Here is a 13,082-nt window from a genome sequence, read left to right as displayed (position 1 = left end):
TTATTTGTAGCAGCGGGCATCACAAGCAGGTAGCGCTTTGCGTACTATTAGTGCCAGGCAGCTCATAGCCAAACTGTGGATACCAGCTATTGGCTTGTGGTGTAGAAAAGAAAACAATACTGGATAATCCAGGGAGCTGGAGTGGAAACAGACTGGTGGGCACTGTTGTGACTTTCCTGCAGTTTTAGGGCTGTTGTCACATTTGAGGACACTCAAAATGCAACATGATGCAATAATCTATTTATTGAACTGGTAAAAACATTTGCCAAATCATTTTGCTAGATTATTTTTATGTCTGCATGCTATTGGCTGTTTATTGATCTTAGACAAAAGTGTTTATATGCCATTCGTAACCTTCTACTGTTGCAGATAGTAACTGGTTCACAGTTGTCTGCCAATACCTGACACCACATTTAAAGCAGCACTGTCTTCGTGGCTAAGCAAGCTAGAGACTTATATATGTGTTTGAAAGGAGGTAAAACTGCAATGTACAAAAATGAAAAAAATAAGTTTTGAGTGTTTACAAAAGGTGTAAATGATTAAAAGGGCATTTATTTCAAGGCACACACAGTGTAGTCGTGTTATTTTTCAAGAATTGTTGAAATATATACACAGTGCCTATACACCCCCTTGAACTTTTTTTACATTGTTTTGTGTCAGTGCCTCAGAGTTTCATGCATTTAAATGAGGATTTTTTTTCCACTTATCTACACATTATACTCCACACTGTTAAGGGGAATAAAGTTTTTATTGAGAAAAAAATTATGTATTAAAAATACAAAACTGAAAGAACATAATTGGAGTCTCCACCCCCCTGAGTTAATACTTGGTGGAAGCACCTTTGGCAGCAGTTACAGCTGTGAGTCTGTTTGGATAGGTCTCTACCAAGTTTGCACACTTAGTTTGGCAATATTTGACCATTCTTCTTTACAAAACTGGCCAAGCTCTGTCAAGTTCCTTGGGGTGCGTTGATGGACAGCAATCTTCAAGTCATGCCACAAATTTTTGATTTAGGTCAGGGCTCTGACTGGGCCACTCAAGGACATTTACCTTTTTGTTCCTTAGCCATTCCAGTGTAGCTTTGGCTGGGTCGTTGTCATGCTGAAAGGTGAACTTCCGTCCCAGTTTCAGCTTTCTTGCACAAGGCAGCAGGTTTTCCTCAAGGACTTCTCTGTACTTTGCCTCATTCATTTTCCCTTCTATCCTGACAAGTGCCCCAGTCCCTGCCAATGAGAAACATCCCCATAACATGAATCTGCTACCACGATCCTTCGCAGTAGGGATGGTGTTCTTTGGGTGATGCGCTGTGTTGGGTTTGTGCCAAACATAACGCTTTGCATTTAGGCCAAAAAGTTCAATTTTAGTTTCGTCAGACCACAAAACTTTTTGCCACATGGCTACAGAATCTTGCTTTGAAATGCACAACCCATCAGAGGGAACCTACAGGAACTGCTGAATTTATCCTGAAATCATGTGAATCACTACAATTTAACACAGGTGGGGGCCACTTAACTTGGTGTGTGATTTTGAAGGAGATTGGTTACTCCTGAGCTAATTTAGGATTGCTGTTACAAAGGGGGTGGGCACTTATCCAATCAAGCTATTTCAGTTTTTATTTTTAATACGTTTTCTACAAATTTCTAGAATATTTTTTTTCACTTGGAAGTTGTGGGGTAGCTAGCTAGCATGTGTAGATAAATGAAAAAAAAACTATTTTAATGCATTTTAATATAAAATCTGACTAAACAGCAGCAAAGAGAGTGATCAAGATAGAAGTGGTTTAGACCTGACACAGCTTCATTATTTTTGTGCTCATTAAACAATTTTTGTTTTACTTTGACTGTTGATACTTCTACCATATCAGTTCTAAGACTATACCAATTCTCTTCTTTTCAACCCTTTTAGCCGATTTAACAGCCTTCAAAGAGATTCTTCACCTCTAAATCAAAAGAGCCATGTTGTGAAGGTCAGTAAGCCATATATGACTCAAGAGCTATCCGCTGGACAGCCCTGTCAGCAAGTATAGAGCCCAGAAGGCTGTAGTTACTTGCAACCATCAAATCATGATCTAACTCTAAATGGGAACACACATTTCCCAGGTCAATGAAGGGAAGCACCTCTTAATTATCCTAACCCTAAACACTCTGCTAATTTCCGTGGATCTGTTCCCAAAGCCTACACTACATGAGAATTTCTGCCATGAACATAATGGAATCCTGCTGATGGAGCAGATTGACTGGGGAGCACTAGCTGATTGATGATTAGGTTTGTGTTTCTACACCACAAGTACTGAGGGATGAGTCACCATAGCCTGCTTTAATATTCAGTCAGATTGCAGTGCTAGTGGTGCCGATTGTACAGCACAACCTCACATCCTTGATTAATCAAAGCAGTTTAACAACACTGCCAGACAAACGGCAGGGGAAAGGACTAGAGTATGTAAAATAGGAATTGTAATGTGAAGCATTTTTGTAAATGAAGGAATCATTTAATTGCAAGCGTCATTACAGCACCTGAGTCACATGCTATTTGCTATTCAATATAATTAACATTTCTGCTGTTCTGCTAAGTCAAAGACCGTGGGGCCTGCCTGGCAACTGTATGAGTCATCCTTCTTGAGCATTGCGCTACTCTAACATGTGGCAAGCAGTTCCTTCTCAGTTTAGCCAGTGTCATTTATTAAGTAGCTTCAAATTCCATTATCTTACTTTGTTTCACAGCCCCCTGAGCTTTTTATGACATTTACCATTATTCTAGTGTTTCTTGCATTTTCTGAAATGTTGTGTTTTATTTTGTATTTGTTGCTCGGTCTCTGTTATGGTGCTCTTCAGTTCTAGCTGCCATTGGCATGCAAAGTTTCTTTATAGAAGAATCTGTTAATCTGAATTCTGCTATCATTCTGACAATGCAAAGCTATAGACACTTTGTCTGATCTAGCCTACATTACACAAACTAGAAATGAAGAGCAGCTCTTTAACTATCAAGAAAAACAAAGAAAAAGACTAAACAATATTTGAATAATTGCAGTAAGAATTAAGCTGTCAGTGGAAATGCACAAACAAAGTGTAATTACAAATAAAACAGCTTTGTATGTGGAAGCAACATGAGGATGGCTCTTTTAGACCTTTCAGACACCTACGTAGGCTTCACTGCCATTCAACTGCATCACCAATGCGCATTAGATTCAAACAAGATAGGTAAATCACCCCATGACATTGAATTTCCAACCAGCTGCTGCAACTATGCTGAACATGGAAACTGAGACTGTGAAAACCAGCTCCCACTCGAAAGTCATTACAAAAGTATCGTATCCTATAAGATCTGAACTCTACATATTGACAATGCAATAAAAAAGATGTGCACTTCAAAGCTACCAGTTTAATCTACTTTAATTCTGCTTACTCAGTGTCATTGTCAAGGAGCTAGGAATTAGTCCATCTCCCTTGTATCTTTATTTGATTCCAGGAAGGGGGACTCTTTAGTTCACATCCCTTTGAAGCACTTAAAGTGAGATTCACTGAAGAGACTTTTACCTCCCTGACAAGAATTCTGAACACAAAATTAACCACAGGACTCGAGGGCCAATGTAAAAAAACAACAACAAGTGATTATGAGACAAATAGGCCATGAGAGTACTACTGAGCTGGTTAAACCATGTTACCGATGTTAAACCATGTTACCCTGTGCTTTTCTCCATTTACACCCATTTCAGTTTCCAATTAATGGAGTAATGGGATCTGTAGTGCATGTAATAATGTGCAGCAGACTTTACTGACACGTTGCTGGTCTCTTAGTATTTGTTGTCATGCTAATTGCTGACTCTATGGGAAGGCACTGAATTTACCAAACCTCTGAACCCTGGAGGCAAGGTCCACTCTGGATAAACTATCCACAACTGATTGTCCTTTAAAGCAGCGCTCCCTGTTGGCCCTCAGCAAAAAAACATGACCAGGATTCGACCAGCAATCCCCTGATCGTAACTTTACTTCATGCCTGAACTGGTTAAGCCATGGATACTTTTGCTTGATATGAGTGAGAAGAATGAATCTCCTATCTAGATTATTATACCATATAAATAAAATCAGATTTTTATTAAGATAAAACATTTTATGTACTGCTTGAATATGTATGACACATTTAACATATTACATGAGAATTACTGAGCAGCCACACAGCAGCTTCTGGAAGGCCCAATTGATGACTTTCTTAATTCCTACATTCAGAACAATAAACTACTGCCTGTAAGTTTAGTTCTAGATTATTACATTGCGTATACACTACAGATCCCACTAAGCCATTAGATAGAAACAGAAATAGGTGCAAACAGAGTTTGACAGAAATATTGAATTGTGAGAGGTCATTTGTGATGACCTCTTAAATAACCAGTAACTTGGCAGTAGTTGTCTGCCTTCATGTTCATTCATATTGCTGTTACCCTAGGCAATGTCTCTTCTGCCAAGCAACTTTTCATGCAAAATAAACCCACAAGTACAGTAGATTTCTGATTAACTCTAGCTGTGTGTGACACAAGTATAGCCAATACCATTGCAATGTCGGTATGAGTCACTGAATAGATTCTGTAGCTTTATGTACTGTCTGTCAGGGCCTAATACTGGGGAAACCTCAAAGTCTGCTGTCCCTGTCCCAAGTGGTACACAAAGGGAATGATCATAATCGTATGAATCCCATTTTAGTGATGCTTCATTGTATGAAGAAGTATTTAAACATTAGGTACTATTCAAGTACATAGACTGCAGTGCTAGGTGCTATGTAATTGTATTGTAACTAATGTCCATTAGGATGCCTTATTTGCCATAACACAAAATGTATTGAAAGCACTACCGGTAATCCTGATTAATTTTAGTAGGCTTATTATTGTTACAAAACTTCCATTTACATAGCACATAATGTGCATATGAAATTAAGCATAAACTTTGAAGCATCATTTCTATGTATCAACCAGGTTTCATAAGATGATTCAGCTTTAGACATTCTGGACCCCATTGTAAACCACCCTCGTGATCAGCCTTCATCACATTTCGTCAACCAAGCGCATGGCTTTTTCTTCACTTAAACATAAACTAGAAGATACACCTTTTCCATAATCTTTAAAAAAAACAAAAAAAAAAAACATTTAGCATTACAGTATAAAACTGAACGTACATCTTCAGCAGTAGCTTTGTAAAAGTACAAGTTCTTCTAAGCAATTATGGCGCAATATGCATTTGATTTGATTATATCATGGATAGTGTGTTAATTAATTCTAAGTAAATATACACCATTTATTGTTGCAACCCAAATATATTTTCTATATCTGCTTCTCCGAGCCTCTCATATTAATACTTTTACACATAACTGGCATTTACAAATCATTTTAAAATGCCCTGATTTGTGATTTTGCTGTATTTACATGCAAAGCGCTCCAATGTATCTGGAGTTTCACACTTCTCTGACTGTAGGCCTTTGTTATCAAATCCAAACAGGGCAATATTGTTCTTCTCTTCTGGGGGTTTAAAATAAGTGACATGTTTTTGAAATCTGTGAGTATTCATCATAAAACGACAGCTTATTTGCAACTTCGTATCTTTCCGCTATGCACCGATACATACAAAAGCACATGATTGATAGATATGCTATTCACAAAAGGAAAAACCAATAGCCCGTATCTATAATTCCAAAGAGTGCCTGGGGACTCATTATCACTTATGGTATTATTCTCTTCACCGTGTAAGTAATGTGAAGCTTTGCAGGTGTTATTGACAGACAATGGAATACTCCCGCGTCATTGGAGTATGAGGAGTCAGGGCCACTGATCACTTCCCACGCTGGGCTGGTTATCATTGTTTTTTTTTTTTCTGGAAAGGTTTAGTAAATAGCCTTCATGACACCTACAAAACAGATAGCTTTAGGAATACCATTCAGCGTGGGGTATTAAAGTGCTTTGTATTCAGCAATAAGCAACTCGCAGCTGTTACGCATTTTGAACAAGACACATTTGTTGCTTTCATATTTATTATATTTTGTTCTAAATACTCGTTTTTGGTATATTGTCTTTGTATGGTAACGCTGTAAAAACAGCACATGCGTATATAAAACAAAAAAAAACCCTTACACACACCAGACATCTAGCACGTAGCAACGTAGATATAATTGGAGTAAAGTATCGCATTTATTGTTCATGCCACCTAAATATATGTTGTTCCTCTATCTGACCATTTGCCTTTGTACTTCTTCAAGTTTGAAATTACAGTTATTATAGACTAGCCATTAAATGTGACCCTATTTTTGTAACTTCAAAAGTGCAAAGTGTTTTAGCGATACAATCACACCTGGATTATTTTGTATATATATATACAAAATACACACACACACACTACCGGTCAAAAGTTTTAGAACACCCCCTTTTTTCCAGTTTTTATTGAAATTTAAGCAGTTCAAGTCCAGTGAATAACCTGAAATGGTACAAAGGCAAGCGGTAAACTGCCAGAGGTTAAAAAAAAAAGTTTAGGTTACCAAAAACTGAAAAATAATGTACATTTCAGAGTTATACAAAAAGGCCTTTTTCAGGGAACAAGTTGTGGATTAGCAACTTACAGCTGTTCTGCAGCAATGGAAGTAAATTAAGCCTTGAAAGTTGATGCTAACAATTCCTACAGGTGTCCCAACTTTTGTTGATTACTTACAAACCCTCTGTCTGTATAAAAGCAGTGTTGGAGCAGACTGTGTTACTAGACCCTCTTAAGCATTATTTGGACAGTATTGTACTGCAGGAAGTAGTATATTGCTACTATAATGGCGAGAAAAAGGCAATTAACAAAGGAAGACAGACAGACCATTATAATCCTTAAAAGTGTAGGGCTTTCCTTTAGAGAAATTGTAAAGAAAGCCAAGGTGTCAGTGAGTACAGTTTCCTACACCATCAAAAGGCACTTGGAAACTGGAGGAAACTCTGACAGGAAGAGGTCTGGCAGACCCAAAGCCACAACAGAATCAGAAGATAAGTTTCTGAGAGTCAACAGCTTGCGTGATAGGTAGCTCACAGGACAACAGCTTCAAGCACAGCTTAACACTGGTCAAAGTAAGCAAGTCTCAGTTTCATCTGTGAAGAGAAGACATAAGAAAGACATTGCTAAGATGGCAAAATAAGAAAAAGAGGCTTGCCTGGGCCATGAAGCACCTCCACTGGACTACTGAAGACTGGAAGAAGGTCATATGGACCAATGAATCAAAATTTGAAATGTTCGGTTCATCACGCAGGGTTTTTGTATGCCATCGAGTAGGCGAAAGGATGGTTCCTCGGTGTGTGACACCAACTGTCAAACATGGAGGAGGAAGCGTGATGGTCTGGGGCTCTTTTGCTGAATCCAGAGTCGGCGACTTGCACAGAGTGAGTGTCACCCTGAACCAAAACGGCTACCACAGCATTTTTCAGTGCCATGCAATACCCTCTGGTTGGTCAGGGGTTCATCCTACAGCAAGATAATGACCCAAAACATACATCCAGGCTATGTCAGAACTACTTTAGAAGAAAAGAACAAGATGGTAGGCTTCAAATCATGGAATGGCCAGCACTGTCTCCAGACTTAAACCCCATCAAGTTGGTTTGGGATGAACTTGACAGAAGGATGAAAGCAAAGCAACCTACAAGTGCAACACATTTGTGGGAACTTCTGCAACAGTGTTGGGAAGAACTTTCCAAACAATATTTGATTTCCATTGTAGAAAGAATGCCACGAGTGTGTTCGGCTGTTATATCTGCAAAAGTTGGCTACTTTGATGAGTCAAAAATATAGATTAAATTTTGTTAAACAAAACAATTCCATGATTTCTTTTTTTTTATCTCCAATTGTTTATTTGTTCTATGCTTTAATTTCAGAGTACATTGAGACATTAAACTGCGCAAATTTCAATAAAACTTCTTCTAAAACTTTTGACCGGTAGTGTGTGTGTGTGTGTGTGTGTGTGTGTGTGTGTGTATATATATATATATATATATATATATATATATATATATATTATTATATATAGATATATATATATATATATAATATATATATATATATTAAATATTATAATTTATTATTACATTTATGTATTTATGTATCTATCTTTTCATTGATTTATGTGTTATTTTCGTCTTTATTTCTTGATCTATCTATTTATTGATGTATTCGTTATTTATTTATTTATTATTTTATCCTATGCTAAGTGCACATTACATTACTTGATTCTTGAATTAAAGCAAATATGAAAAGAACATTGCACATTGTTTTAATAAAAGTATTATAGGCCTATTGGAAGTAATTATTCAAGTCTCTGGCATGCTTTTCCAGGCATGCTTTTTATTTATCTATTTTAAACAAACACACAAACAGCAGCAACAACAACAACACATACATGCAGATACACACCATTCGTACATTAATAAATAACCAAGAGCGATATGAAATACATTCCTTAATAAAGGGTAGAGTTAACAGACAGTTTATTCTGTGAATAATAATAATAATAATAATAATAATAATAATAATAATAATAATAATAATAATAATAATAATAATCCATCTACCTATTTAATGCTTTTTGCAATGTTGTTGTTTTAACATTGTGGGCCACCTTAAAATTGTGACGCCAGGTTGTCATGGAAACTGGTTTACGCTACAAGGACTGAGGTAGAAAACAGTGCAAGATATTCAGCAGTTTGATTTCAGCACCACGCTCCGCCTGGACAGCAACCAACGCTGTGAACTCCCTGACTTGACAGAGCTCGCGCCTATACCTGAGAAAATAGATTGTAATCGCTTCCACTGTCTTCAAACCGACACCTGTTGGAACAGAACACTGATTCACATCGTGTGGAAAAACAAGAACATTTATAGGGTTCTACTTTTGAAGTGAGACCGAGAAGTATTTCGGTAAGTTTTTAAGATTTTAAGACTATATATATGTAGTCACTTTTTCTTTTTTTGTTGCATCATGTGACTGCATTTTGATAATGCCAGAACGAGAAAAAAAGGTAAACTGTTATTGGCTGCCCTTAAGTTTAGGAACCCTACTTCAATGCGTTTCCCTTTTAAAGATAATACTGATAGTAATACTACTTCTAATAATAATACACAATGTACTACTCCGATCAGAGTGCTAGAGTGATTTGTTTTAATGAATGTATTTGGGGTGGTGGTGGGGGGTGGGGAGGGGGGGGGGGGTGTAACATGCTACGATTAATTATTAATAATCTTATGTAAAAATACAATCATTTTATCACAACTTGAAGTATCGAATATTATCATCGTTGTGTGGTGTGTGTGATATATAGATATATAGATATATACTTATATATGTGTATCTATAATATATATGAATATAGAATATTATATATATATATATATATATATATATATATATATATATATATATATATATATATATATATATATATATATATATATATAGATCATATATATATATATATATGGTTATATATATGGTTCATAATACCAAAACGTCATAGCTTAGTGTGTGTGTGTGTGTATATATATATATATATATATATATATATATATATATATATATATATATATATATATATATATATATATATATATATATTTCTTTTTTTGTCAAAAATTCTCTGCTGTGCTGTCGAAAAGGTAATCATTAGCGAGCTTGTTTGGGAGTGTTACAGACAGCCAGCGTGTTTAACAACAGGTCAGGCAGCGGCTGGCTCCGTACTGTACAAGGAATTGAGCCAACTCTCTTATGGGTGGTGAGATGCTTGGAGAGCGTTTTTCTCTGAATGAATGAATGTCACATGGCCAGTGACAACAATATGAATCACTTTTTTTTTCAGCTATAGAATCATTTTATTTATTTATTTATTTATGTATGTATGTATTTTATTCTTCAATAGTTCCCAGTTATACAGAACCTTCACAATGCTTGGCATTATTTAAGGTATAGTGATTTTAAAACCGACAAATTACATGTTGGACTCTGCAGATAGCCAGGCATATTTTAAACGTTGTTACAATATTGAGCATTATTACAGGTATATTATGAAACTTCGCATATCAGTGCTTCATTTTATTAGGCAGATTTTCATTCTGCCTTTCTGTTCGGCATTGCGGGTGGTTAGAGCGCTCTGCATGACACTCTGCATAAGGCGTTGAGTTAATAAGTAGATCGATAGCGGCTGCATAGCACAAGCAGAACTTGTTTTTTTTTTTGTTTTTTGTTTTTTAATAGGCTATTTTGCCTGCAGATTTTGCGGAATGATTTTATGTATCTGCGCTGCCTGGGATTATATAAAACAGATCAGGTGCAGACACGAGGCGCGTCTGGAATGCAGGTTGAGATGAGTCACGGGCTTATTTGCATAAAAAAAATGAAATGGGGAGAGGCTGCAACATTGCCTGGTTTACATTCATGCCGACCAACATAGATTCTTTCTGGGTTATATATTACTAACAATGGCGTATGTTTGCAATGAATGAATTATCACCACATAGTATGTATCACCACCGCCACGTGTAAACGTGTATGTGCAAACCCGCTGTGCGTTAAAAAAAAAAAAAAGAAAAGGACAGTTTCAATGCCCTGAGTCACGCTGTAGTGATAAAATACCGGTACATCAACGTGTTGTATATGTGCAGCAAGAGTTTTGCAAACAGTGTTGTGCGGAGCCCTACACTAGGGTTACAATGTGTAATATTCCCCAGTGGACTTGTATATATTTCAAACAGCACAGAATCTTTGCAGTAAGAGAATATGTGAAACAGGAATTTTGCAAGCTGAGTTGTGTCAAGAAAATGAAGACACTGAGTGCATTGCATTGTTTGCATAGCTGCAGTATAAAACATACCAATCTTTCTATGTAATTAGGACACACACAATTAGTAAAGTGTCATAATTCAATTTTGGAAGAAGGTAGGAAACAGACACCAAATTATTTAAACTCATAAATTGATCATGATGGTGGGATACTGCACCTGTAAACCACTGCTGCAGGACAAGCTTATTGTTTATAAAAGAGAACAGCCCAAAAACTCAATTTCGCAGTCAGTGAACTTTAATCTGACAAAAATTTCAGTGTCATACTTTTATGTGCGCTGTATACGGTATACACGGTATTGCAGGAGGTAAAGTCTGAACACACACACATTTCAAACCAATATGAAGGAATCTGCCAACATGTGTGTCTATGTGAAAATATGGTATTCTGCTGTTTATCTTGTACTACTTTAATCTAGACAAATTAAACCAAAATTTAAAAGCTTGCTCAATTACACTTGTAGGTGTCAGCTATTGCAAATAAGGCTGTTGATGGTAGTCCTGGAACCAATAATTTTCCTCCATCTACCTCCGTTGTCCTGTCGTAAATGCTTTCCCCACAGCAGCATTTCAAAGTGGTCTTCTGACTCTATGTCAATACTAGATCAGACTAACAGCAGCTGATAACTGCAAAACTGCAAGTGATGCGTCAGCTCAGGCAATCCAGCAGGAGTTTAAAAAAAAAAAAAAAGATTAGGTAGAGCCACATGGCATATCCTACTCAGTTAATCCTACTGCAAAAAAAAAAAAAAAAGCAAAATTGTCTATTCCATGAGGTTGACAAACAGTAGATATCCAAATAATCCTCTCCGTCTTTTAGTTGCTAAACTAAAAGCACTTCACCATGGAACCCTGATGATTTGGGCAACAGTTCAACAGCAGCCACCTGTTGGCTGTCTGAGAGTTTAAAGTGAAAGTCTCTAATGCAGTTAGCCTCCAGTCTTACAGTATGTGCATTTATTGCTAAACATCTGCACAGATGTATTAAATAACAAAACAATTGTCTTTTTAGTTTGCAAATAGGATTTAATTGGCAATATAACTACAGGGTGCATAAAGTGTGCAAGGATATAAAAGTCTTCCAATCTGATTCAATCTGAAGTCATGGTTTGTATACAAACAAGAGAGACACTTGTCTTCAAATACACATTATACACCCTACTGAGAGGTATTATACAACAAGTGTTTTGATCTTTAGAAATTAGAATTTGATTCAGCGTCAGGCTGTTTTCTCTAATGGATCCAATGGACCCTTTGTGATGCTTGTTTTTCCAAAGTGTACTATATCATGTTATTGCAGAAAGCTGGTTTTGAAATCATAAGGAAAGTGATTAACAGAGATATTCTGGGCTGTAGTTTTTATAAAAAGATCAGGGATATGTTTACGTACTTGAAGTGTATTTTTAAGGCAGTTGAATGTTTAGTTTTAAGCTCTTTATTCTGATGTGTATATCAATGATTGGGATCCGTTCAAGTTTTACTAGACTTTTACTACTATTTACGATGCTTTACAAGGCTTATTGAATTACTAACTATGCATGTTCTTTAAGATAGGAGAAACATAATCAATCATATCAATGTGTCTATTAATCTCTCTTCATTAGTGTGCTTTGGCATGTGTACTACCATTTTCTTCACTATTATTTTACTTGCTATACCAATTAAAACTTTTATTAGGGAAGCATGAATAATCCCAGCATGTGTGTAAATAAGCTTTGTATTGGAAACAACGTTTATAATTTAAAGCTTTGTTTTAATAGTGAATGATTTGTAAATAAGAATAAGAATAAGAATAATAAGAAGTATAATAAGAAGAAGAAGAATCTTCAATGGGTTTCGATACTTTTACAAAAGTTTTCAGGTACTAGTGGAAATGTGTCAATATGAGCTATGAAGGTAATGTAGGAAGTGAAATTTGAGGTACTACCATCTTATTTTACATCTTCGTGAAGACTTTACACATTGACTTCATAGTTAATGTTAATTAATTCATACAAATTTTTTTTGTATCAGTATTTCAAGTTCCAAGTCTTACTCACAGTAAGCTCCATAAATGTACCAGAAATAAAGCATTTTCCCAGCTGATGGCACTGACACGTTGCTTGTTTCAGTTATCCCATTTGTTCACTAGTTTGCTATGTGTGAACAGCACATAGGGGCTCAATTGGAATGGCTCCGTGATTCATACAGTATGACCTGGATCCCAGCAGAAGAAAAGCAGTGGGACTTGCACAGAGCCAGCCTGACCCATG

This window comes from Polyodon spathula, chromosome 20, assembly GCF_017654505.1.
Source record: "Polyodon spathula isolate WHYD16114869_AA chromosome 20, ASM1765450v1, whole genome shotgun sequence".
Taxonomy (NCBI): domain Eukaryota; kingdom Metazoa; phylum Chordata; class Actinopteri; order Acipenseriformes; family Polyodontidae; genus Polyodon; species Polyodon spathula.
The sequence above is the reverse complement of the archived record's forward strand: the minus strand, read 5'-3'. Positions refer to the sequence as shown.